Raw genomic sequence first — 25896 nt, 5'->3', positions numbered from 1 at the left:
TATCCGATCCAATGCTGCTTGATTGACACTTGCTCCATCCCTCATCGCTGCAAGCAAAGAGTTCGCCTTGATCCCAAATTCAACGCAAAGGGCTTCGTTGAGAACTCTTGCTAGTTCTTCTGAATTCACCGACTTTGAGCAAATGTCAATTCTTATAAGACGCTGTGTTATCATCCACTCATCATTAATAAAGCGAAGGATTATCGCAATAGCCTCACCTTGCCTGGTGCTCCCGTCAAATATTACTGAAACGTCCTTGTCATATCTTCTCCTGGCAAAGACAGTTCCTTCTTTATTCTCTCAACCTCTTGCTTGAAAATAAGAGAAACATACTGTCCGAGATGCGCACTATGAGTGAGGCGATACCCATTTTCTCTAGCAAAGGACGTAGCCTGTCTACCTTCCTCGATTGGAATCCCTGCTTTCAAAAATTCCTCCACTACTTCCTGTCGGTATGCTTGCTCAGCCAACGGCAGCGTGTTGTCTTTACGAGTCTTCTCTCTGCTGAGTGCCTCGGCTATCGTTTGTTCTCTTAACCTTGATCTCTTCAGCGCATCTTTCCCTTTGGCATGTTTTCTTGAACTACAATGTGATGCTAAAATGCTCTTTTTGGATGATACCATTTCTCTGCAGGCATTGCAAAAGATCGTTGTGCCTCTGACACTCAGGTGCTGATCAGGGAACTGATTAATACGATCTTGCAAAGGGACATTTTTCGCATTAGTGACATTACTCGTCCCCCTCCTCTTGTATTTTCCAGTGGTGGATTCGAGGCGTCTATCCCGGGCAAGTTGTGCAGGCTTTGGTCTATCCTCTCTGTTCTCGCAACCTTGTAAACTATCTGGATGTAAGTTCACTGCACTTGACTGGTTTGGCGTGGCGGCCGCCATTTTGAAACGAGCACTGGGAGAAAGACTAAGGAGTGTGGGACCGAGACACAGACTTCCGGTTCCGTTTCATCGAACTCCCGCGGTATCTCAACACAAGTAAAAAAAAATCGAAAAATAGGAGTGGAAGCAACTGTTAATAGTAATCTATCGTTTTTAGTAGCTGAGATCTTCGTTTTCTTGAATTATTCTAAAATTGTGCTATTAAGACAAGAAAATATACGGATTATGCTAGCAGTGCTGCTTTTGGAAAAAGGGCAAAAATTATGCTCAAATCCTCAGATTATGCCAAAAATTATGCTAGCACAATCGGCAAGAGCCTAGCTACCCCAAGGAATATAAGTAATGGATGCAAACTTGAAGGGACTAATTTAATTCAAATGCTGGAAAATGCAGATAATGTTTGATACACAGAATAATGTTTGATATATACAAGTATCTGACATAGGACAACACATTTCCGACATTTTCAGTTGTACGATGAGCTAATCGAAGACAAGCAATCGTTTGTTGTTAAATCATTTCATAAAAATGTTCACGAATGACAATGTTTAAAGTATCAATGCAAAATAGTTTATATACATATCATAAATGAAAAAATTAATTTAGACAGCACCAAGAACAGTTTTCTCAAGAATTATATTCCTCATAATACAATTTGCTTGCGTGTCCACTTCCGTAAACGTAGTTCATAAAATTGTCATGAAGAAGGGAAAATATACACGCTAACAAAGCTAAAGCTTCGTGAAAACGTTAAATATAACACTGTCGAGATTTTGTATGTATGAAAGTTTAGTTGTGATTAAAAACGCAGCAAAAAAAAGCACTCTAATGCTATAGAATTGTTTTAGTCCGTATAGTTACTGTCTACAAACTTTATGTTTTTTGCGTGATGGGTAGAATATTTTTACTTCTACACTAAATGGGAGTATTTGTAAAGGGAGATATAAATAAGTTACATACACAAACTTTCGGCAATGAAAATTAACGTCTGACGCATTATAATTTTCTTAACGTTGTTAATATATACACCCTAAAAGAAATCACAAACTCAAGTATTTTTAAAGAATATCAGTCTTTAATCATGTAAAGAATACAATATAACAAAGTCTGGTAAACTTACAGATAAACCACTGATCTCCGATCACAGTTTCCAATAGGTATTTCAACAAGTGTATTTCTATCACGTTTGCCGTCAGCTTAGAAACATCAATAATAACGCCTTGTTTGCAATGTCGTCATAAAAAAGATTATTTTAACAATGTAGAAATTTCAAAATAACAGTAGGAAGTATTAGTCCGCATTCTGTGCATTAAAAAATGGCTTAGTAAACGTTTTTTGTTGCCCCCCACTCGTGCACCTTGCTTCTTTTCAATTTTATTGCGTGGATACTTGGCTATCAGTGGCGTAGCTAAAGGTCGTATTCATATTGCATTTATATCCGACTGCGAGAGAACAAGTCATTTTAATATTCTCAATATTCTTGTTTTGCTTAGTATGGTGCATTTAAAGAACCGATAACTTTTATTTCTTTCGTCTTTCAAACATTAACGTATATATGAAGTCGATCATCAACAATCCTCAATATTTATAATATTTGTAATTTACTTAACGTTAACAAAGACTAAAGGAATATAGCTACTCTTTAAAACATAGAGTAGACTGAAACTATGCGCCCCCCTCTTAGACATAGGTAATTGATGCAAACTTGAAGGGACTAATTTATACAAATGCTGGAAAATCTAGATAATGTTTGATATACAGAATAATGTTTGATATACACAAGTATCTGACATAGGACATTACATTTCCGACATTTTCAGTTGTACGATGAGCTAATCGAAGACAAGCAATCGTTTCTTGTTAAATCATTTCATAAAAATGTTCACGAATGACAATGTTTAAAGTATCAATGCAAAATAGTTTATATACATATCATAAATGAAAAAATTAATTTAGACAGCACCAAGAACAGTTTTCTCAAGAATTATATTCCTCATAATACAATTTGCTTGCGTGTCCACTTCCGTAAACGTAGTTCATAAAATTGTCATGAAGAAGGGAAAGTATACACGCTAACAAAGCTAAAGCATCGTGAATACATTAAATATAACACTTTCGAGATTCTGTATGTATGAAAGTTTAGTTGTGATTAAAAATGCAGCAAAAAAACACTCGAATGCTATATAATTGTTTTAGTCCGTATAGTTACTGCCTACAAACTTTATGTCTTTTGCGTGATGGGTAGAATATTTTTACTTCTACACTAAATCGGAGTATTTGTACGGAGAGTTATAAATAAGTTACATACACAAACTTTCGGCAATAAAAATTAACGTCTGACGCAATATAATTTTCTTAACGTTGTTAATATATACACCCTAAAAGAAATCACAAACTCAAGTATTTTTAAAGAATATCAGTCTTTAATCATGTAAAGAATACAATATAACAAAGTCTGGTAAACTTACAGATAAACCACTGATCTCCGATCACAGTTTCCAATAGGTATTTCAACAAGTGTATTTCTATCACGTTTGCCGTCAGCTTAGAAACATCAATAATAACGCCTTGTTTGCAATGTCGTCATAAAAAAGATTATTTTAACAATGTAGAAATTTCAAAATAACAGTAGGAAGTATTAGTCCGCATTCTGTGCATTAAAAAATGGCTTAGTAAACGTTTTTTGTTGCCCCCACTCGTGCACCTTGCTTCTTTTCAATTGTATTGCGTGGATACTTGGCTATCAGTGGCGTAGCTAAAGGTCGTATTCATATTGCATTTATATCCGACTGCGAGAGAACAAGTCATTTTAATATTCTCAATATTCTTGTTTTGCTTAGCATGGTGCATTTAAAGAACCGATAACTTTTATTTCTTTCGTCTTTCAAACATTAACGTATATATGAAGTCGATCATCAGCAATCCTCAATATTTGTAATATTTGTAATTTACTTAACGTTAACAAAGACTAAAGGAATATAGCTACTCTTTAAAACATAGAGTAGACTGAAACTATGCAGCCCCCTCTTAGATATAGGTAATTGATGCAAACTTGAAGGGACTAATTTATACAAATGCTGGAAAATCTAGATAATGTTTGATATACAGAATAATGTTTGATATACACAAGTATCTGACATAGGACAAGACATTTCCGACATTTTCAGTTGTACGATGAGCTAATCGAAGACAAGCAATCGTTTCTTGTTAAATCATTTCATGAAAATGTTCAAGAATGACAATATTTAAAGTATCAATACAAAATGGTTTATATACATATCATAAATGAAAAAATTAATTTAGACAACACCAAGAACAATTTTCTCAAGAATTATATTTCACATAATACAATTTATTTGCGTGTCCACTTCCGCCAACGTAGTTCATAAAATTGTCATGAATAAGAGAAAGTATACACGCTAACAAAGCTAAAGCATCTTGAAAACGTTAAATATAACACTGTCGAGATTCTGTATGTATGAAAGTTTAGTTGTGATTAAAAACGCGGCAAAAAAAACCACTCTAATGCCATAGAATTGTTTTAGTCCGTACAGTTACTGCCTACAAACTTTATGTTTTTTGCGTGATGGGTAGAAAATCTTTACTTCTATTCTAAATCGGAGTATTTGTAAAGGGAGATATAAATAAGTTACATACACAAACTTTCGGCAATGAAAATTAACGTTTGACGCAATATAATTTTCTTAACGCTGTTAATATATACACCCTAAAAGAAATCACAAACTCAAGTATTTTTAACGAATATCAGCCTTTAGTCATGTAAAGAATACAATACAACAAAGTCTGGTAAACTTACAGATAAACCACTGATCTCCGATCACAGTCTTCAATAGCTACTTCAACAAGTGTATTCCTATGACGTTTTCCGTCAGGTTAGAAACATCAATAATAGCGCCTTGTTTGCAATGTCGTCATAAAAAAGATTACTTTAACAATGTAGAAATTTCAAAATAACAATAGGAGTACATTTTTTTGAAAAAAATGCTATATGTTCTCCATGGGGGAGGGGGGAGAATGAATAATTCGTGGTTTAAATGTCCTTCAAATGTATGAAAAATAAATAGAAAGTTATTACATAGATAGTAAATTCACCAAATAAAGTGAACCATTTATAAGTAGAAAATAGCTTGTTCATAAAACATTCAACTTAAATTTTCTTTCTCCTCATCGCTACTTTCAAACTGAATAAAAATTGGTTCTGGTGGTAAGACTTGAACATCATTTATTGGCACATAATGTTTCTTTCTAAAACCGCTGTCATTATGAGTCCACGATGAACTGCTCGTCTCTTTATTAAATGAACCGACATTTTTTCTACTTTCGTTTCCCTTCCTCTCACGCGTCTCACCATTTCGTAAACGCTGTTTATAGAAAATAGAAAATGTTGTATGATAGAAGACAATTTAAAGCAATGATGTGAAAGATTTTTGAAACTTAAGTTAAGTAAATAGAATAGACCCATAGCAGTGCAAGGACAAACAAATAAAACATCAAATACATTTACTTTATTTTACATAGAAATACCTCTAAAGTTTCTTCATTATGTTTTTCTTGATCTGATTGACTTCTTTCTTCAACAACAACCTCCCTGTTTTCTTTAACGTTTCTTTCAAGTTTGTTTTTAAATGATTTATAACTACCACGGGAATATCCATCCGTAGAGATATCTGATTGGCTATCGCTTGGCCGTGGAGGAGTGGGTAACAATTTAGAAAATTCACTACCACTGACAATGGACATGATTTCCAGGTCATGTGATTTCTCTTCCCTTTTTTTGTCGGAAGAAATCGCTTGAAAATTTTGATTCTTAATTTGGTCATGAAGGACGGGCGATGATTTATAATCTACTTCTGACGCATCTGAATATGAGCTGAGTTGCGGTCGACCAGAAGTTTTGTAATAAGTCGAGGTTTTAGCATTTTTAGCATGGGATAGTTTTGGACGGTTTTCAACAATGTATCTTTTACTATTACCAGAACTATGACTTTTAGCTTCACAAACTTTCATTTCGTGATTCATGTAATCTCGTGTACGAGTTGAACCTTGATATTTCTTTTAGGTGGTAAGTAATAAGAGTGAACATCTTCATTTCTTTCATGTCTTGACGGCGAATTTCGAAGGTTTATTGTCCAGGCAGATGGTAAAGGCTTTCGTCTGCAAGTCGTCGAAGATTTAAAAGATTTTTTGTAGTTCAGTCTTGAGTGGTTTCTTGGCAATGATCTCCTTTGTCTACAAAGAGCAATGGTAATTTTGGAAACTCTAAAAACCAAAGGAAAAGACAACAGGGATGTATTGCTATCGCTAATTGGGGGCTCTTATTCATATATTCATGATATGCTTAATTAATATCTTTTGAAATGTATTGTTATCTACGGATCTACAACATGCATATATAAATAAGAGCCCCCCCCTCAATTAGCGATATCAATACATCCCTGAAAGACAACGTGTGTGTTTGATAAAATCAAGCATAATAAGCCATTGAAGGTGAATAAATAACAGAGTAGGATTACGTGTGCAGTTGAATAAATAACAGAGTAGGATTACGTGTGCAGTTGAATTCAAGTCAGTGACTTGTACTGCAACCGAGCTGTAATAGTATAACTGCTCTGCGGCAGTACAACTGATCTGTAATAGTATAACTGAACTGTGGTAGTACAACTGACCTGTAATAGTATTGCTGACCTGCGGTAGTACATCTGACCTGTAATAGTACGACTTTCCTGGATGATCAAATGTTCTCACAACAACAACAGTTTGTTGATAATGAACACTAGACACATCATCGTCATATTGACTGTAACCCATGTTGGTATAATTTCTCACTAAATCACTGTGCATCATGTTTTTTGAACGGTTGTCATGTGACGCGATGCTACGTGATGTCATTGTGGCTGTCTCCTTGGAAGAGAAGTTGATTGGCTGTAACTTCTCTGTACGTACTGGAGCATTGGACTTTAGCTTCACATATTCTACATATTTATCATAAACATTGAAATTATCACTTTACTTTTTTCTCTTTTCATGAAACTCTAAAGAAAACTTCCATTTTTCAACAACACGATACTCATTAGAAACTCGTCTCTCGTTAGATTCTTTGGTTCTTTTTTGTTCCTGCTGCTGACTTTCTTGCTGTTGACATTCAATAAAAGAGAATCCTTTTCTATAATGCTCCACAGATTTCTCATAATTTGTTCAATCCTCCCAATGCATTATGGCAAAGACAGACTATTTTATCTTTCTTCAGGTCGTCCACAAATCTTTCAGTGGTAGAATCAATATTTCCCAGGCCAAGAGAAACTTTGTTCCTGTTAATTATAACTATCAAATTATGTTGATACCTTTTTTGCCAATTGTCGTAGATACACTTAATAATACAAGCAATTTGAAAAGATCCCAAACGAAAGCGAAAGGTAGAGGGGTGGGCAGCGGGCTAACATGGAAGATTTTTAGTGAAAGTGAAACGTTTTGGATTGCATGGGAAATATTGTTCTCATATGAAGATTTGAAACAAAATAAATAAATTTCAGATCAATCGATTAGAAAAAATATTAGAATTCTAATACAATAATTAATCATTTAAGCATGCCATGAAAGTTTTTTAAAACTTTCATACTCCAACAAAAAAATACCCCCATGAAAACACAATAAGAAGTAAAGTGTTGATAAATTCTTTAGTTACACAACTTGTAATGTTTCAAAATTTCATCAGCTTCTAGAACACAAAACAGGTCGGCTACAATACTTGAAACCTACATACAATGATGCAATAGAACTCTTTGAATTTTTGACAACATTAAAAACGTGAGCTTTGAAATTTTGGTTTTTAAATGCAATGTCATTAATTATTTATAAACGTGAGCTTAAATTAATGAAAGACGAATAATTAATAATACTTTTAAACAAATGAAATTTCGAAGAGAAAAAAGCGAAATAGTCTACGATTTAGATGCCAAGGAATTTTCTCGAAACTTTGACAGCTTCACACGTACGATCATATTTTAAACCTATGTGTTCCAATTGCTTTTCAGTTTTCTCATTTTAGCGCTTAAGCTATTTCAAAAGGCTTTTGGAGATCATGCAAACAGATCACTTCAAAGACGTTTTTCTAACTGCTCAGTTTTTTATACACCCTGCGTAAGTTTTCCTAACTGTTCAGTTTTTTATACTCCCTGTGTAAGTTTTCCTAAATGTTCAGTTTTTATACACCCTGTGTAATTTTTCCTAACTGTTCAGTTTTTTATACACCCTGTGTAAGTTTTCCTAACTGTTCAGTTTTTTATACACCCTGTGCAAGTTTTCCTAACTGTTCAGTTTTTTATAAACCCTGTGTAAGTTTTCCTAACTGTTCAGTTTTTTATACACCCTGTGTAGGTTTTCCTAACTGTTCAGTTTTTTATACACCCTGTGTAAGTTTTCCTAACTGTTCAGTTTTTATACACCTGTGTAAGGTTTCCAACTGTTCAGTTTTTCATACACCTGGTGTAAGTTTCTGAACTGTTCAGTTTTTATACACCCTGTGTAAGTTTTCCTAACTGTTCAGTTTTTTATACACCCTGTGTAAGTTTTCCTAACTGTTCAGTTTTTCATACACCCTGTGTAAGTTTTCTAAACTGCTCAGTTTTTTAGACACCCTGTGTAAGTTTTCCTAACTGTTCAGTTTTTTATACACCCTGTGTAAGTTTTCCTAACTGTTCAGTTTTTTATACACCCTGTGTAAGTTTACCTAACTGTTCAGTTTTTATACACCCTGTGTAAGTTTTCCTAACTGTTCAGTTTTTTATACACCCTGTGTAAGTTTTCCTAAATGTTCAGTTTTTTATACACCCTGTGTAAGTTTTCCTAAATGTTCAGTTTTTTATACACCCTGTGTACGTTTTCTTAACTGTTCAGTTTTTTATACACCCTGTGTAAGATTTCCTAACTGTTCAGTTTTTTATACACCGTGTGTAAGTTTTCCTAACTGTTCAGTTTTTTATACACCCTGTGTAAGTGCCGAAGCAGGACAGCTCGGAGAACTTGGGCAAATTTCTTAACACATACGTCGTTTTGCTGCTTTTGCAACATAATAGGAAGACGTGAGTTTAATTTAGATAAAGAAGATACAGCAGGCGAAATAATTGATGGCATGTCGCACAGTTTTTTATCTATCATAAAAAAATATAAACAAAGAATTTGAAAACATTTATAACTTGTAGCAACAATAAAAAATACATTCAGGGCCGTTCAGAGAAATAAGGGGCCGGGGAACAATTTAATTGCGGTGCCTCTTCTCTGTGACATATGTGTTAAGATATGCTCTCATTTTCTTCCTGTAATTAGTAAATAATTAAGTCAAGTGTAACTAACTAAATGATTATTTTAAGAGATACTTATGTAGAATAATCAAAATACAATATAAATACAAGTAGTTTAACCATTGTAAGATAGATCATAGACCATAGACATTGACCATTGGTTGTGAACACAATGCAACGTAGAAAACATTTCCAAGCTCATCAACGTTAATAAATTAGTTCTTACGCTAAGGAGTGAAACTTATAAGTGAGAATAGTGAACGTTCTTTTTCGTACAAGTGTAAAATTATCATCATGAGGTGGAAAATCGTTGCATTCATCGAGGTTACATAAGTGCAATTGTTTGTATTTATTTAGCACAAGTAAAATGATGAACTTAGGTACACAAACTTTGTCCTAATTAGTTTACCGCAAATACAGCATAACCATAATATGAGTTTCTACGCAGCTGTATACATTTTCATTTTTACTATTGTAAAAACTTTAGGTCAGCCTTGTAACTTTAATTTTGCACTGTATGATATAGGACTGTTGATACAGTATGTACTGTCCTGTACAAGCATCATCAGCGCTATACATAAATTTTGTCATCGATGCCTAAAAAGCATAATGCCTATATTATAATTGTTACGTGTAAATAAATACAAATACTGTATTTTACAACCAATCGTTTAGCTTTACACAAGACAGGTTAACTGTGCTCGCAAGGGAAAATCTAACAGCAGAAAAATTAATACACATGTATATAACCTCAGGTATCATAACTTTGCAGATATACATATATAATAATAGAAAGAAAAGTGCAAAATCTATCAATTAAGTATATTTCAGTTGTACAAATGTACATTTACATCATTGCTTCCTACATAGTCATAGTGATTAACTGATTAGCAACCCATGCAAAAACAACCACTAACAGTCATCATTAATCATTATTCTGCATTATTATACCAGCCTGAAAAACGTCGTGGCTTCAAGATTGTTTCTATACCGATGAGATGTCTGAAATTGAATGGATCTAAAAGCATTCTCAAAATGTAGTGTAAGATGACCTAAGACATGTAGTAGAAAATATAAAGATAAAAAGCTCCAATGCCGTTTTACTAACAGCAAAGATTTTCACAAAACAATGATCTGCTCAACAACCACTTTTGTTAAGAATACATGTATTTGCAAAAAGTTCAGTTGTTTCAGATATGCTCCATATTTCAAGCATAACATAATTATGGAATTTTCATTCTTACAATGGAAAATATTTAATTCGGTAAAAGAATAATTATATAAATATTTCTCTGATGTTATAGGGCGAGCCATTCGTGAAACTATTACGAACTCTGCCAAGGTAAGCAGCACATTTGAATAGGTATTTTTCCATTATCACCATTATAGAAATTGTGGGAAATCAACAAGCAATACCTGATACTTTATACACAGAGTTGCCAAGTTTAATTTAATTGCCATAGACCATACGCATTTGTTTCTTACTTATTCAAATGTACTGCTTACCTCGGCAGAGTTCGAAATAGTTTGATTAGTTTCACGAATGGCTCACCCTATAACATCAGTCAATGATGTCGGAAGCTTTCGGAGGAATCGGCGGAACTCATTGAAAACCAAAATCCTTCCTTTGACTGAAACAATCGTCAATAAGAGAGTTCACCAAACACAAAGCACGCATAGAAATTCGGTTGGAAATAACCGCTCCTTCTCGGAAGACATAAAAATCTAAAAAGGGGAGTGGGCTTATCATGTTTTGGCTTTTTTTGCTTCGCCAAGTGTATCAAAATTATTTTGGTTATTATTGAATATGATCCCCCCCCTAACTATCGATCCTCCGCGGTGCCTGAAACTTGTATGCCGAAGGTTCATCTGAATTGTCAAAAGCTCTTTTGTGACGACGACATTAACTTAAAACTGACTTATTTTGTGTTGTTCAACACCTAAACTTTGTGAATTATAGCTTTGAAAAATCGTCCAGTTTGCAGAAATGCTTCTTAAGCTATTTTTATAGTTATTATGGATATTATTATTATCTTACCCAAACAATCTCATGAAGGGATTTTGAATCAAAAATACTTAAAAAATATTGGGCGCAAGGAGACGTAAAATATCCTGAGATCACGAGATAACAAGGAAAAGCATAATCAAGGAGTATATGTTGAATGTTAGAAAGTATATCACTACGTATGGTAGATACAATTTATAAATGCCTTATACATAAATTTGATAGTATAACTTACTTTCATAGTCGGGGTAATATTCCGTTCCTTCACCTTTAGACTCGTAACGCTCTGTCAATTGAAAAGTCACCAAACGTGTGACAGTATTTTAGTCAATAAAATTCGACTCTGAAAAAACCTTAAAGATATATCTATAGTTGGTGCATAAAGACATAAAATCTTTAGACGACGATTATCGAGGTAAAAAGATCAATAAAGAGTATGTATGTTCTACGATAAAATGTTGGTAAATATATCCATATTTTTGCATGTATAGCTTACACACAATTTACGTGGGTCTCGCATAAGTTTGATTGTATATAACTTACCGTCATCCATGAAGTAACTTTTCATTCGTTGAAGGCAACTCTATAAATTCTGTATTATCCAAGATGAATATCGAACTTAGGAAATTCTGCAATCATAAATACATATTTATCAAATCTTCGTCTTTCTCACTCATTGAAATGAAAAGATTAAAATAGAATTCTTGCACAGTTTTAATATTCAATCATTAAGACGTTTAAATTACATATAACATCATAACCTTCAACGCCGTACGTCAACAAAGCAACTTTCCGTGATTATTAGCCTTAACATAGATGAAAATTTATAAAAATTAAACATACGCAGGAAGAAAATTTTCAGAAATTGTACTCATCCTTGTTAAACGTTACTTGTATCAATGTTTTAAAACATCCAACTGTATGAAGTTAATCGTCAAAAATCTACGATAATCATTTGATGCACGCCAAATAAGAGTGTTTCTTTTTTACAAATTATTGTCGAAACAAAAATATTTATCATAATAGTAGCAAAGTAGCTACATCTTAGGGGAAAGCTTATTATTCACAGACTCAAAAAATTTTAATTACCCAACAAAACAACAAAATCACAAAAAATTTGTCACAGCAACAAGGTAGCTATAACAAGGTATAGAAAACACTACTATCGTCAAGTTTTATCTTTATAAACTTGATTTAAAACATATTAAGTGCAATGTTTTACTTTCACCAATTATGATGAAGCTATCACAATCAGGGACACCTTTAAACTCAGTGAGGCAATGGGGTCTTTGTCAATGTGAACGTAATTGGAAGTTACTTTTTTCCGTACAAATCTCTACCAAGAAATTTAAAAGCATAAATCAAAACACAATCCGCTTATTTTAATCACAGCAAATGGAACGTTTTATAGTATAACTGTTTAATGTTTGTGATTAACCATTGATTGCAGTCGACTAGATTTAAAAAAAAAACACAGGAGATTCTAGATTTGGACAACTGAATCAAACAAGGAGCTACCATGCAACACCTAATGAGAAGAAAAAAACCTTAAGGGCATAGGCGTACGGGGGGGGTGGGCTGGGGGGGCTGCAGCCCCCCCAATTTCTCGAGAATTTGTGTATTCGGGCAAGCATTTACATGATATTCTGGCAAGATACTTACTACAGTTTTTAAATTTTCAATATTAATCTACATCATTTCTATATCATAAACTGCTTCGGTTCTTGAGCGTGAACGGTCTTTTAATGGATGGTTTTTAAATTGTTTAAATTACTTAAATTTCAGGAGGTAAAATAAAAAATCGCGTAAAGTGATTGGGTGCAAAATTTTTCTTGAGACATAATAGGAGAATTTTACATCCGCCCCATTATAATATAAACAAATTACGTCACGAGAAATCGGTCTATTTACTAGCGATATTGCGACGAATATATTCGGTGTTTACAACTTTTAAACGAACACGAACGCCGATATTTTCAATCAGAGCAAAGCTTTTGGTATTAAATTTATCCACATAACGTTCTCCATTTATAAAAAAGGGCTGAGGTCAGTAAAAGTCTTGAAATGTCTTGAAATTGCGAAAAATCGTCTCCCACACGCTATCCGTTATACATTAATATATAGATTAACAATCGCTGCGATCCCAAAAGTGATTTTTAATTTTGCATGAAAATTAGGCTTCGTATGGAGAGGCACTGTCCATTCCATTGATTAGATTAGTGCCATTCACTCTATGATTGTTGTTCAAGGAAACTATTATCCACAAGGGGAAAACATTTAGTAGCCAAGCTCTAATAAAGCGTACATATGGCGTCTCGTAAACGACCGTATCGACATCGCGTTTGGTGCGAGGAATGCAGCAAGGAAATTGACAGTGATTATAAGGAGGTCCACTTTCGACGAGTTCACAATAATGAAAAGTTAAGTGTCATCGAGTGATGGATTCATCGGATTTATCGCAGTCAAAGATCAGTGGTTTCTTTGTAAAAAGTAACATGACAACCAAGGATGATAACCTAACCTTACAGGAAACAGAATCGAGTGCTAGTAAAGATTTAGCAGCCACTGGGTCTTTTGAGGAAAATCTACCTGAGATTAATTTGAAGGAGCCCATAAGCGAAGACCAAACGGAACCAATGAGAACGTTTATTGATGTTGATGAATTAAATCCACTGACGCAGTTCAGAGAAAATAAAGAATTGAATACGGTCACGGATAATGAAAATCTTACTTCCAGTGACGCACTGTTCATCGAAGAATTTAACTTAAATCAAAATATACAACGCGTTGCAACACCAGAATCAACGACGACGTCTAACACTCTAGACACAACAGCAATACAAGATTTAGATTCAACAGCATCTGTTCTAAATGAACAGACTAGAAAGGTTTCCCTTAACAGTATGAATGAAGAAGAGATTTCCACCTTGCACGCCCCAAAACAGCCTATATTAGGTGAATATCCTGCACGAAAATTCGGCAGTGAAACATTTGTGCGACGATTTCAGCCTGAATGGTACAAGAAATATCCATGGATTAGTTACGAAGTGGATAAAGATGCATGCGTTTGTTTTGCCTGTAAAGAATTTGGGAAGAATACTTCATTTGTGCTTACAAATTGGAAGAAGTCGTCAAAGCTGGCAAAACATGGCAAGAGTGAGAACCACGTCAGATCCATGACAAGATGGCTCCAGTTTAAAGCAATGGAAAGAAAGAAAACCTCCGTACTACAACAGCTGAATAGTGCACACCAGGACCAGGTTGCTATTAACAGACAATACTTAAAAGTAATCATACAATCTTTGATGTACACTGCACAACAAAATGTTGCAATTAGAGGTCATGAAGAGATTCGGGGTGATATATGGGAGATATCTGATATAAATAGAGGAAACTTTCTCGAGTTACTTTGCATAAGATGCAACGATTTGCCTTGGCTGAAATCTAAACTTCAAAGCCAGCTGCAGACACATGCTCAGTGGACATCCCCTGCTATTCAAAATGAACTACTGGAAATAGTAGCAAGTGTCATGCTTGAGAGGATAGCAGAAGAAGCAAGAAGTAGCGACTACTACGGAATAGTTGTCGATGAAACGGCAGACATCAGTCGAACAGAGCAATTATCTCTTTTCCTCAGATATGTTTTCAATGGCGAAACCAAAGAGACATTCACTGGTTTCTATTCAACCAAATCTACGGAAGGAGAAGTATTGTATGAGCTGTTAAAGACAGCCATTGGCAGGCTAGAGTTGACATTGGAAAACATTGTCGCAGAATGCTTTGATGGCGCTGCAAATATGAGTGGCCCTCGCAAAGGACTTGCTGCACGCATGAAGGAGTGCTCACCTCTTAGCATCTATGTTCACTGCCATGGGCATCGGCTTAACTTGGCGCTACAAGATACGATGACTACAATTGAGCCACTTCAGAAAGCTTTAGGTGTGATCCAGAGTCTCCATAATTTCTTGGAAGGAAGTCCCAACGCCACTCCATCTTCAATGACATCAAGGTCGAAGATGAGGACGAAGATATTACACTGACTATTAAATCGCAGAGTGCTACTAGATGGTCTTGTCGTTGGGCAGCTGTAAAAGCAGTAGTAAACCAATTACCTAAGATCATCGAGGTTCTCCTTACACTCTCAAAAGATCGCGATCCGAAGACCTACAATGACAGCAATTCGCTACTTAACTCGATTTGCGACTTTCGGTTCGTTTTTGGTTTGATGGTATTAAAGGTTATTTTATCTAACACCGATGGTTTGAGCAGGTACCTACAAGGAAAGCAAATGGATGTCGCCACAGCAAAGAAGAGTGTTGATGGCGTGATTAAGACATTAATTGGATGTCGTTCCCTCGAAAATTTCGAACTGTTATGGTCACGGGCTGAAATCATAGCACACAAAATTAAGGAGCAAATTGAAGGTACAGAATTCAATTTCAAAGATGCAAAAGTACCAAGATTCCAACAGCCGTCACGGCGGCTCCAAGCTCTCGTCGGTGAAATGGCTGAAGTAAATGCAGAAGTGGAAAATCGAACAGAAAAAGATTACTATCGTATCACATGCTACTACCTAAGCATTGACAAGATTGTGGCGGAGATGAAATCAAGATTTGAAGGTAGTGATCAAGAGGTCCTATTGGCACTTGCAGATATTGTGTTCAACAGGTCTCCAACCACGGCGAATGTTGAGTTGGTATCACACTTCTATGGTATCGACAGTGAGCTTCTTAGTAGCGAGAAAAATGTCTTTGAGAATATTGACGTTGATTTCCCTTGTGCTGAGAGAGAAAACGCTGCCAAAATTGTTAAGAGAATGTTCGAAAATGGTGTTCATGAAGTCCTGCCTGTGGCTTACAAAGTATTTTCGATTCTGGCCGCGATCCCGGCAACATCCTGCTCAGCAGAAAGATCTTTTAGCGCTCTTCGTCGCTTAAAACCTATCTTCGAAGTACAATTGGTCAAAACGGTTAAACAGCATTGCCCTAATCAATGTGGAAAGAGCCTATGCAAATAGTACTTTAAAGAACGACATGGAAAAGATAATTAACATTTTGGACAGCGACGTAATCGTAAATCTTATTTCTTTTAGTCTTAGATCGTCGCACATTTAACTAACTAAATTTCTTCTGCGTCTAGTGTTATATATGACAAAATTTCAAATATCAAATAAAATGTAGTTACTTTCGTAGCATCCTCTTAGCAAATTGTAATGATTTTAGCTTATTAATTGAGATGGCCAGAGACAACATAAGAATATCTATGACGTCATACGTCATATGACGTCATATAATTCGGGCAAATTTAGTCCAGCTCCCCCTAAAAATATGTGCCCGTACGCCTATGCTTAAGGGTGTTGGCATGTAAGATATACAGTATTAGAATTTAGAATAGTCTGTTCATCTAAAATGCAAGAATTCATTGAAAAATGCGATATTACGCGTGTCAATGACACACTTAATTGCATAACTATTTAAGATGCAACTATTTAAAATAACAAGAAAAAGATCTTTGTTCATTCGATACAAGCGATACCGAGAATTTGTCTATTTTTACTTTCCTATTATCATTCTAATCGAATTCTTCCTGGTAAATGTTCAAATGGTAAATGATATTACGCGTGTCAATGACACACTTCATTGCATAACAATTTAAGATGCAACTATTTAAAATAACAAGAAAAAGATCTTTGTTCATTCGATACTAGCGATACCGAGAATTTGTCTATTTTTATTTTCCTATTATCATTCTAGTCAAATTCTTCCTGGTAAATGTTCAAAATTATTTTTTGTTTACTGTAACTAAGAAGAGACTGAAAGATATGTGTTAAAAACAGAAATTGGGGATTTGTACATGGAATTAAAAACTGTTACGCTCAAAAAAACTAAATTGAATTTGTGAAGTCTTTTGTTTTGTATAAAGGTAATAACAAAATGTTAAGAGTTTTTCATTTAGGCATTGGAAGTTCGATTTAATCGCCAAGAGACTGACTTTCTATGTTATAGAAAAACCCTATACAAACTATTGGCGATTGAATCAAATGCCTGACGCGTGAAATGTTCTTAAAATGGTTATTAGGGTATTGAAAGAATTCACAAATGCAATCTAGAGTAGCAACGTGTAGTTTTTATCCAGTAAAGAGCATGTCACAACTATGTTCGTAAAAATTCTCTCACCTTTAAAAGTTTCAACAACCTCTACTTCTTCACCGTTTTTGCTTCCGTCTGACAGCACGAATGCCTTCTTCTGCAGCTCGTGCACTTGAGAGAAATAAGTATTTTTTTACAATGTAGCATTTCAAATTCAAAAGATCATAGCTGGAAAAACATGCTATAAGGAGATTTCTCTAAGCAGATTTCGCAAATGACTGCATTTCAGTATGCTCACAATCGTAAAGTTGAAATGTGTTTGAAAAAAGTATCGTCTACAAATATACAGTTATTACAAATAAACATTAATTCCAATAAATCTTGCGTAAATCTACCAATAGCAAAACACAACTTGTTTATGAATGGACTGTTTCTTAAATTATTCAACTGGAATTTTCTTTATATCATACTGGATGATGGCTTGGGCAGCAAGAAAAAATCCTTACTTTATCGTTTCTGTCACCATTTTGTTGACCTTGCAACTGCTCATGGAAGAACTTCGGACATTCTATGAATTTGACAAAATGCATTAACAAAAATAGGTACGCTTGCGTACACGTGTGAAGCCTGTAAAACAGGAGACGCAAAAAGATTGAAACAAGTGGAGTTGCAGTCACTTTAACACAGGATAAGAATTTTCTAGTATGCATAAATTTAACAGTTTGCAATTGTTAGGAGACCATCTGGCAATTGCGATGAATTATGAGTTATGAAATATGAGTTATTTAAATTGTTCAAACGATATTACTATTTTGATTGATTGACAACTTGTTTTATCATGATACTTTGAACTTTTTGTAAATAAGAAATATGATAAAAACACAGTGCATAGAGTGTCATCACAGACATGTCTGCCACTCTCTTGTTTTGCATAGCCTAATTTCTTGGACAAATAAAATAACTCATCATCAATGTTGCAAACAGACCAGTGAGACCTCTCCCAGAAAGTTGTACAGCCCAATATTAGTGCAAACTAGATAGACAGTAATGAGTAATTGTAAACAAACATTAAAAATACTCATTGCAGATACATTTTCATTCAGTGACTGTGTCCAAATTATGAAAAATATGCATGAATTTAGCATAATAATAACGGAATCCAACAATTATATACTTATTTGGAGCCCATTTGCAACAACAAACAACAAACAACATTTGTATACCGGCCAGTATTAATGCCCGCCAGGGGGGTTGACCGGTCCATGAATTTATCTACGCCAAACGTCTCTATCTCTCGCCATATCTCTCGTTATAACTCTCGCCATATCTCTCGTTTTGTGGAGCCCATTTGCAGATGGTAGAGAAATTTTTTGATTGCACAACAAAATAATGTGTTAATGAAAACTATTAGTAAGAAATACCTTTAGGTGAACTTATGTAAGGAATTCTCTTTTCAATAATACAAAAATCAGGTGCACCTTTACGTGAAAATATGATCTTTGGCCGACTCTGGCCAGCAAGGGTGCGAATTTTTCTAAAGTATTTTTTCACAACAGAGGAATGTCTTCAGGAGAATAGGCCTGAAATTAAATAAGCAAATACTTGATTTAATAAAGTTAGATATAATTACTGGTAAACAAAATAATAGCACATGATATATGCTTAAAATTTCTCAACTAAACAAGTCTTCATTTTCAACATATCACAAGTGCTTGATACCTTCATATCAATCACCAACAATTTACACATAAATTCATTCACTTTTCCTTGAGTTTCAAAGAAATAATAACAAACAAATCCTAAAACACTTCTCCAATGTTTTTCCAAAAATATATCCCACAATTACCCATGACATCATTTTTGTCTAACCTTGGACATTCATTTACTAGACTACTTAATGTCATGGTATTTTTCATTTTATCTTAGTATAATTGCATTAATCATGTCAGGTGATACCACAAATAAAAATAAGCCTTCACTTTGTAGCCCTTGTTCAAGCTTTATTTAATATCGTACTGCAACTTATCTCACTATATCTCATTCAAATTCAATTATAAATTATATACTTGAATAATTACAAGCTAATATGCACAAAACCAACAAAAGAGCCTGAAGGAGAAATTTTATCTATAACCATTAACCAATACCTACATAAAACTATTTTCGTTTAAGTTCATTTTATAAATATTTATATTTTTGCTAACATTTAATAAAGATGTTTCCATTTGAAAAAAATTCAAAGCATTCATCTTACTTGTCCCCAGTTACTTTCTTCAGTCGATCATAAAACTTATTATTTTTCCATGGCCTGATGTTTTTTGAACAGCCACAAACGACTGCCATCCACAGCAATCAAACACAAGTTCCTAAACTGCATAAACGATCGGTGTAAACTAACAAACCAACAAGGACCTAGAGAGGAAATTTGATCTATAAAAAACATTAACCCATATATATCCATAATATATCTCATATCTACTCACATTGAAGCGTTGATGATGAACAAACTGTGAATCATTGTGAAATCTACATATACTGAACCTATAATCATATATTTCTCGTTTACTTAACTAACTTTGATGGTTATTAAACTATTTTCACGTGAGTTCATTTCGTAAGTATTTATTTATTTTATTTATATTTATATTGCCAGACAATATTAATGACGATGTTTCCATTTAAAAAACTAACATTCATCTTACTACTCCCCAGTCCACTAAAGACTCACCGACCTTACCTGACTAATCTTCACTTGATGATCATACAGATTTATTCTTCATCGTCAAAGAAAACAATTCAATAAAATGTAAAAGAATCTCAAGCAGTTATAAATGAAATATGATGACGTATAAAATACCATGTAATACGTACATACAAGGAGAGGTGCTTTGCTTTTAGCCGATTTTATTTTGTTTTGAAAAACGTATTTAGAAATAGAGATGCATGATGGACCGTGATTTTCTTGTCTTGGATTCTTATCAATTTTGATTTTCATCGACTAAAAAAAAACAACTAAAAACTCTCGAGGAAAATATCAAACTCTAACATTTTACATGATCATATATCAAACTCAGATGTAACGTAAGGCAGCTAGTTCAAACAGACCTTAACGAACAAGTTACGAATGAGTTCTGCCTAAATACCTCAGTTAAGTCATGCAGTTATTGATCCACAGACCTCAGTGATGTAATAATAAAGTGAATGGTTTGAACCCGGGAGTATCGTTACATGTTTGTAAATGCAGACCGTCCAGGTTGGTATAGTCAAAATGCCATTTTGACTCTGAAGATGACTACCGCTAATGTTGTAGAAGCGTCAGTCAACAACAACAAAAACATTCCTTAAGTCTCAGGACTTTGCCAACCTGGACAATCTGCATTTACAAACATAATGTAATAATCATGTATAATTATTATGTAACATGTGAAAAGCCAGGAATCAAAGTGTTTCTGTAATGGCCGAGAGTTGAAATTAAGTTGAACATAAACTTTCAAGAAGCCATTAGAATTAGAAGATTTATCAACATTTCTGTTATTTTCATGTACGACACTCACCAATGTTGTGCCATGCTGCAAGAGTTGATTTGTTGAATAACTTTCATACGTTAAATAACATAGTATTTACTGTCGGAAAGACTAAATCATATTGCTAACGAAAAGTTAATAAAAACAAACAAGAAAAAAGTTATTCTGTAAGTTCATGCATCGTTACAACGTGTTTTCTGACCAATGATTAAACAAAAAACCAAAAATCATGCAAGGTTTATTTATAATTATTAAATAGACAAACAAAATGAATTAAAAATAATTTAAACGCTAAATGTACTTAGCATTAAAATTCTTCACGAACAAAAATGGACGACTGTTTTTAATATTCTCGTTTTTCTTAGAGCAAAAAAACAGGATGTCAGATATGTAAGGTTTTCATTTATGCTATATGGTTAGTTCTTTACTAAGTAAAAGTTTCATATATTCATAATTATTGGATTATTACATCATCAATAAGGAGTTAGTACCTCGTAAATGTTTTTAAAATAACTGTTACTACACGACAGCCATTTAGGACTGCATAAGGACTAAGGAAACATGATTGATCTTGTTTATATAAATGACTAAACTTTTACAATGGCACTCAATCTAGACTTTGAGATTGTTAATATTTTTAGAGAATTAAAAAGACAATGTAAAAGTTAGTTTCAATAAAAATAACTATGACTGAAGTCATGGGAAGTTTTTCAAGGGAAATGCTGTCGTGGAAGAAGAATGCCGAAGATACTTCAAGCAGAAAAACATACCGAGGAAAAGCGATCCATTGATTCGGTTGAAAGAAAATGCCTGCCAATACACCCTTCTTGAAAATATTGCAAGGAAATATCTCTGTATGCCAGCGACTTCAGTTTCTTAAGAGAGACTCTTCTCTAAAGCGGGAGAACTGGTAAGCAAAAAAAGAAGTAGGATAAAGGCAAAGAACGTTGACATGATGCTTTTTTTAAACAAGAATATGTAACTTTCAAAAATACATCGTTACTGTTAACATGTTCCAAAGTGCAAAAATATTTATTTATCTTTCAGAACAGCATGTAACCAATTTTTTAAATTCGAATTTATACAGCTTCTGAAAACTTATCGTCACTCCTAATAATGTTATGACAGTTTGTAATTTAAGACAAAAAAAATAAAAATTTCGTCGTATTGTTGAAATATAAGGCCACACTTTACCAATCCATTATCAGATCTTTATCATGTGGCTCAGACTTTTGTTTTCGAAATTGGAGAAAGTAATTGCTTTAGTAATCGATACCTCGATACTTTTAAGAAAAAGTAATCGGTATCGTATCGAATCGATACTAGCGGTATCGCCCATCCCTGCAATTCATACAAAAATGACGTTGCAACTTTGATGTAATTAACACAAAAATGACGTTGCAACTTGAATACAATTCTTATAAAAATATGGAGGGTGATCTCCGCCAAAATTAAAAGCTATATTTTCCAATTACTAATGCGCATTTTGCCCTCTGCAATGTGCATTTTGTCTTGATCATATTCCATTCTGGAATTTCATAATCGGATTTTGTCCTGTTCAATTTTTGTTAAAACGCTCAGTTCAACCTGCTTAGTTCAAGCTACTTATCAGTTCAACCACTCTTGCCTCCTCTTGCGCTGTTTTTATATCTTCAACTGCACTAAAAAACACTAGCATTGCATTACCATTCTTTCCAATAGGACGATGTGGAGTTGTCTTATCTTCAGGAAAGAAATATTCAAAAAGCTTCCGCCTACCACAAACAAAATACTTCATTACAACAAACAACTCATCAGAAAGATCAGTTCATTCTGGCTTCAGATGCATTAACCTTGCAACATCCCAATGTGACCATCCTTTACGCTTTTAAAAATTTGGTGATATCTATGACAAGTTTCTTTGGCTCTTTTTCTTTGCAATTAAAATCATACACAGCTAAAAGTCGCTAGCTAAATGGTTATTCGAAAACAAATTTATAGATTTTTTTGTGAAGTCAATTGTATATTTCAATTATTTTTGCTCCATTTTCACGATGTCGTAGATTGCACATCGTGTTTGCCAAATCAATAATTAGTTTCGACATCAGTGACTATATGACTTGTCTACTTTCATTGTTAAAATTTCATAATTGTGGCTACCGTATGAATTGCCGCTTTGGACGGAATGGGGAGCAGGAAGTGACGTTTAAAAGGGTGTTGTTATTTAATAAGAGTAAAAAACAAATTGTTGTAGTTGAATCTTGTACGTGGGACCAAACGGTCCTTAACGTAACTTGAAGATAGTAAATTAAAGACAGTAATTTGAAGATAGTAATTTGAAAGTAGGAAATTGTAATTTGGTTTGTTTCATTAAATTGTTTATTCCCAAGTTGTATGACGACTTGATAGTAACAGTTAAGGACCTAAACACCACGATTGTTAATTGGTAAACAATATATTCGCGCGTCAGGGACGGTGTATTTCATCTATATTCGCTTGTCAGGGACGGTGAATCTCATCTATATTCGTGTATTTCATCTATATTCGCTTGTCAGGGACGGTGAATCTCATCTATATTCGTGTATCTCAACTATATTCTCGCGTCAGGGACGGTGACTCTCATCTATATTCGTGTATCTCAACTATATTCTCGCGTCAGGGACGGCGTTTTTCATTTATGTTCGATCGTTACAGACGACGTATTTAATTGCTCGAAGGAAACGGCTATCTGAATATACTTGCTTATTCGGGACGGGATATCGCAACAAAACTTTTGGGATTATTACATGGAATGATTGACAGTTGCTAGGGCAGCTTGCGAAGAAGTCATTTCTATTTTGGGAGTTCGATTATGTCAGTAAAATCTTGGCCGATAGTGTTGCAAGATGAGCGGATTGTCAAACCGGAAACAAGATCTGAGAGTGGCTTCATACACGTAGGTTTTACAGTGTTCAACAAGGAACTAAATACTACAACATCGGCATCAAATATAAGAAAGACCGGAAACGAAACAATCAACGTTTTGTTTAAGACTCGTATCGGGTTAATAAACACTTTAATAACCAATCAGGGATGGTTACAAGAAGGCATTCATGCTGGTGCAACATTGGACGAAATCAAGAGACGCAAAAAACAATATGATGATAATTGGAAGGCGTTCGTTGACATTCACGAACAATACCTTGAATTAGTCGTCCAGGATGAAGAAAGAGAAATAGCAAATCGTAGCTAAAAAGAACAGATGGCAAAAAAGGTGCATCTGGACGAAATAGTCAGATCTTGGCAAAGGAATGCCAAATTAGAAGCAAAGCAACGAGGAGAAGAGGTTAGTTCGCCTTCATTACTAACAAGTAGAAGCTCAACAAGTAAGTCAAGGAGCCATAGTTCCAAGTCTTCAACAGTGTCAGGAGGAAAGAAAAGTTAGCCCTTGCACAGCTGAAGAGAAAGACATGAACTTGAAAGGAAAATGGCAGAATTAAGATTTGAGGAGGCTATGCCAAAAGGAAGAGCGATGGTGAGCCTTAAGCTTTGAAAGAGGAAGAAGACCACGGTAAGACCACAGCGGTAACGGTATCAAAACTAAAAAAAGTTTGCAAAATGTTCCGCAAAGTTCGATACTGCCCTCCCAGCCAAGGAATGTAGGGACTTGGAGAAAATCATTGAAGTGGATCAATCCGAACCACAAATAAAACAGTCGGAGGTACCAACGCAGAAAACTCAAACTAACTCAGAGCAGACTGTAAGATCGTCGGAAGGCGAATCACAATCAGCTCCTATGACACATTGAACAAAAAGCCGAACAGATCCAATTAAAGGAAGGAGGAGGAGACGAGATAGTAAAAGCCTTGAGACAAGTAGTTTCCATGCCAAAAATCAAATATATGCACTTTGAGGGTGATGCAATAAATTATGCCTCCTTCATGCATAATTTTGAGACTTGCATAGAAAAGGACAATCCAGATAATTCTACTAGACTTCAACTCCTAATACAACATTGCACTGGTAAAGCACGTGATGCTATTGAGAGTTGTGTTAACTTACCTGCCCAGGAAGGTTATAATATCGCGAAAAACACACTGTATGAAAATTTTGGCAAACCGCACATAATTGCAAAGGCTCACGTTCTAAAGTTGATGAATTTGCCGCTATTGAAGCAAGCAGATGGACCAAGTTTGTTGGAGTTAACTCGACATCTGGAAGTGGCGAACAGAACCATTGCTAGTATGGGGCCAGAATATGAAAGCGAGCTGGACCATATGAACACCCTACGCGAATTAAATCGTAAGCTACCACTATTTATGAGAGTTAGGTGGACAGAATGTGCGGGCTCTATTATCGAATCTGGTTCTAGACCTAAATTTAAAGATTTCCTTTTGTTTGTGAAGAAAAGAGCCAAACTCGTGAACAATGAATTCGGAGAAGATCTCTGTTCTGGCGTCGTAAGGTAAGATGGAGGCAAGAGATTAGAAGGGAAAAAGGGTCCCTCTGCGAGAACTAGTTCGTTTGCAGCTGGAGCGTACAAACGAGAGAACGGTAGAGATGGAAACTTTAAAGAAAGGAGAACATCAAACATGAAATGCCTCATTTGTCAAGAAGGCCATAGGATATGGAAAAGCGATAAGTTTAACAAACTTCCTTATCACGAAAAGAAGAAGTTTATTCAAGAACACTAACTTTGTTTCAGGTGTCTTACTAGAGGGCATTATGCCAGATCTTGTCCCAAGATTGATCTCAAATGTCGAGTAGAAGGATGCGGAAAGGGCCACAATACGTTGTTACATCCACCACAAACGAATACGTCCAGTAAAGAGGATTCAAAGGACAAACTGTGTGAAGGAAATAACACGAACAAAGAGGGAAGTCCAGATGAAGTAAAGGTAGCAGTAGCAACTGGGGCCGGAGATTGCGTGTGTCTTAGCGTTGTCCCACTGAAAATGAAAGCAAAGAGGAACAATCGACTGTCAGTCAGAACTTACGCACTAATGGATAGCGGTTCAGAAGAAACACTTTGTCATAAACGTTTGCAAAATCAACTTGGAATAACTGGGCGAAAGCTTGACTTCACATTGACAGGGATGACTGGATTGACTG

At 34.8% G+C, this 25896-nt stretch overlaps 1 protein-coding gene across 15 annotated transcripts in view; it reads right to left on the bottom strand.

Annotated features, from left to right (window-relative positions):
- Positions 1-25896, bottom strand: part of LOC124438449 — a 60114-nt gene that overhangs the window by 9554 nt on the left and 24664 nt on the right. For 3 of the 15 annotated variants that reach the window (XM_046988592.1, XM_046988589.1, XM_046988598.1), the window contains exons 1-5: positions 6616-6926; positions 5436-6140; positions 4708-5272; positions 3359-3457; positions 2011-3268 (exon numbers count right to left, since the gene is read on the bottom strand). The exons of 3 other annotated variants lie outside the window; for them this stretch is intronic. The gene's annotated coding sequence lies outside the window, so the exon portion shown is untranslated. Of the gene's footprint in view, positions 1-2010; positions 3269-3358; positions 3458-4707; positions 5273-5435; positions 6141-6577; positions 7233-11448; positions 11500-11756; positions 11843-11974; positions 12020-17389; positions 17474-17808; positions 17871-18525; positions 18551-25896 lie in introns of those variants that run through there. 9 more of the 15 variants (XM_046988597.1, XM_046988599.1, XR_006946095.1 and 6 more) reach the window with 8 other exon arrangements.

This window comes from Xenia sp. Carnegie-2017, unplaced genomic scaffold, assembly GCF_021976095.1.
Source record: "Xenia sp. Carnegie-2017 unplaced genomic scaffold, XeniaSp_v1 HiC_scaffold_19, whole genome shotgun sequence".
In the NCBI taxonomy this organism is placed as follows: Eukaryota; Metazoa; Cnidaria; class Anthozoa; order Malacalcyonacea; family Xeniidae; genus Xenia; species Xenia sp. Carnegie-2017.
This window is presented reverse-complemented; position numbering and strand designations above follow the sequence as displayed.